The 2514-nt window shown below is 46.1% G+C and overlaps 1 pseudogene; it reads left to right on the top strand.

Moving 5' to 3' along the window:
* The first annotated feature begins 1004 nt into the window (after positions 1-1004).
* LOC103348825 (uncharacterized protein C6orf62 homolog pseudogene) lies at positions 1005-1962 on the top strand (annotated as a pseudogene).
* The last annotated feature ends 552 nt before the right edge of the window (positions 1963-2514 follow it).

Raw genomic sequence — 2514 nt, 5'->3', positions numbered from 1 at the left:
CCCTGGAAACCCTCGCCCCTTCCTTCGCTACCGATTTTGCCCTTTCCTCGTGCCTCCCCATCAAGTGCAAGAATAACAAGCAGTGCCAATACATAGCAATAGTGACGTCTGCAGGAACTAACAATTAGCCATGGATCCGGCTGGATAATATCCAACGGGATGCTCAGTGTCGTCATCTACCCTTTTTTCAGTTTGTGGTTTTGTCTTGTACCTGGAAAACAAGGATCACATTTGCCACGCTCGGATCCTTTTCTTGATTCCTGTTTTTAAAATAAAGGGGTGAGGGGCATAAGGATGGACTGTAAGGATTGGGCTGCTGTCAGCTGTGCTTAACTACACACCTAAACCCTGGTAATAGGCTTTTCGTCTCCCCCAAAGCCTTTGTTTTGGCAGCTGAGCCAAATGTGCTTTCCAGAAAGTTCAACTATTTCTCTTCTTTCTTTCCTTCCTCCCCACTTGATGGCAAACATCATTATGAACGTGATTGGACAGCAGCTTGTTTCTTGACCCTGTAGAAGGCAGTCTCCTAATATTGCCAGAGGATGCCGTTGTGGGGTTACAGTTGTGATTTTAGCTGTTACATTAGCAGGAAAAAATGACGTGTTTGTTCTCGAGTGTTAAAAAAAAGTGCCCACAGTTTAGTAACAATTTCCAAAGGCTTTTTTTTTAAATTTATTTATTTTAGAGGCAAAGTTATAGAGAGAGGATGGAGAGACAGAGAAAGGTCTTCCATGTGTTGGTTTGCTCCCCAAATGGCTGCAATGGCCGGAGCTGGGCCAGCCTGAAGCCAGGAGCCAGAAGCTTCTTCCGGGTCTCCCACGTGGGTGCAGGAGCCCAAGCACTTTGGCCATCTTCTTCGATTGCTTTCCCAGGCCATAAGCAGTGAACTCGATCGAAAGAGGAGCAACTGGGATAGGAACTGGCACCCATAAGGGATGCTGGTGCCACAGGTGGAGGCTTAGCCTACTAAGCCACAGTGCTGGCCCCACCAGATGCATTTAAAAATGGGAGACTCAAAGTCCTGGACAAAATAAGCCCTGAACAGACTACATGCTCAGCTTAGAAAGAAAGAAGAATCGGTCTGGTGCTGTGGCATAGCGGGTTAAATCGCCTACATCTCCTGCATCCCATACTGATTCTTGTTTGAGTCCTGTCTGCTTCACTTCCCATCTAGCTCCTTGCTAATGGCCTTGGAAAGCAGAAGAGGATGGTCCAACTCCTTGGACCCCAGCACCTGTGTGGGAGACCAGCCTGACCCAGCCCCAACCATTGGGGCCATTTGAGAAGTGAACCATCAGATGGAAGACATCTGTCTGTCTCTCTGTTACTCTGCTTTTCAAATAAATAAATCTAATTTTAAAAAATCTCTACAGGACCAGTTAACTTCAAGGTGTATATTGGCTTTGTATTCAAGAAGAACAAAAGCAGTGCTTTTCGAAGCAGTTATATCAGTCATGGCAAATAAATATAAAGAAAATACCCTGAAGGGTGTGTGAGGTTCCAGCTGTTCTTGGAAAGTTCCATTGGGCTTTTAGAGAAGGTTTTGGTACAGCTCCATGCTCCTCGATACCAGTCTATCAGAAGGGATGTAATTGGCTGTATTCAGGAGATGGGTTTTATTCTTTGGCTTCAGAATGATATGGAGAAAATTGTCTCCTGTCTCCTAGTTGGAAGGAATCTGATAAGCCTTTTAGGCCTGTTCAAGCCAATTTTGAGTTCATCATGGTGGCTATGAAAAAATACTTTGTGCATAAACTGAGCCACAAGGGCAAGACTGGAATTGTCAACGATCCTAACAAGTCAGCGTTTGTCTTCGTTGATAGCACTTGAAGACTCCAAAAAAAAAAACAAAGCTACTATCTTCAAGTTACACAGCATCTACCTCTACCTGCCCCAGGAACAGCCCATCACTGGGCAGTGTGTGCCAGAGAGGATCACCTCTGTCCTTACATGGCAGAATAGAGACTGACCAGCAAAATGGAGACCAGAGAACGCAGGAGCAGTTTTCTTATTTTCTTACCACTTTATTCTTCCAATATTTAAAGAACATGCAGTCACGCACAGAGCACTATGTGTTTTAAAATTTGTTCCTCTTAGATTTGTTTTTATTCATTTGTATCTCAGAACAAATTACATGTGTTCTGCATGTTCTGTGTGTAAGAGTGTGTATAAATATTGCATATTTGTTACACTGCGTTTACCATCTTACTAAAAATGTGAATTGAAAAGACCATTGTGGCCGGCGCCGCGGCTCACTAGGCTAATCCTCCACCTTGCGGCACCAGCACACCAGGTTCTAGTCCCGGTTGGGGCGCCAGATTCTGTCCCGGTTGCCCCTCTTCCAGGAGAGCTCTCTGCTGTGGCCAGGGAATGCAGTGGAGGATGGCCCAAGTACTTGGGCCCTGCACCCCATGGGAGACCAGGATAAGTATCTGACTCCTGCCTTCGGATCAGCGCGGTGCGCTGGCTGCAGCTTGCCGGCCGCGGTGGCCATTGGAGGGTGAACCAACGGTA

The sequence above is a fragment of the Oryctolagus cuniculus genome, chromosome 3 (assembly GCF_964237555.1).
Source record: "Oryctolagus cuniculus chromosome 3, mOryCun1.1, whole genome shotgun sequence".
Classification (NCBI taxonomy): Eukaryota; Metazoa; Chordata; class Mammalia; order Lagomorpha; family Leporidae; genus Oryctolagus; species Oryctolagus cuniculus.
The sequence above is the reverse complement of the archived record's forward strand: the minus strand, read 5'-3'. Positions and strand labels throughout refer to the sequence as shown.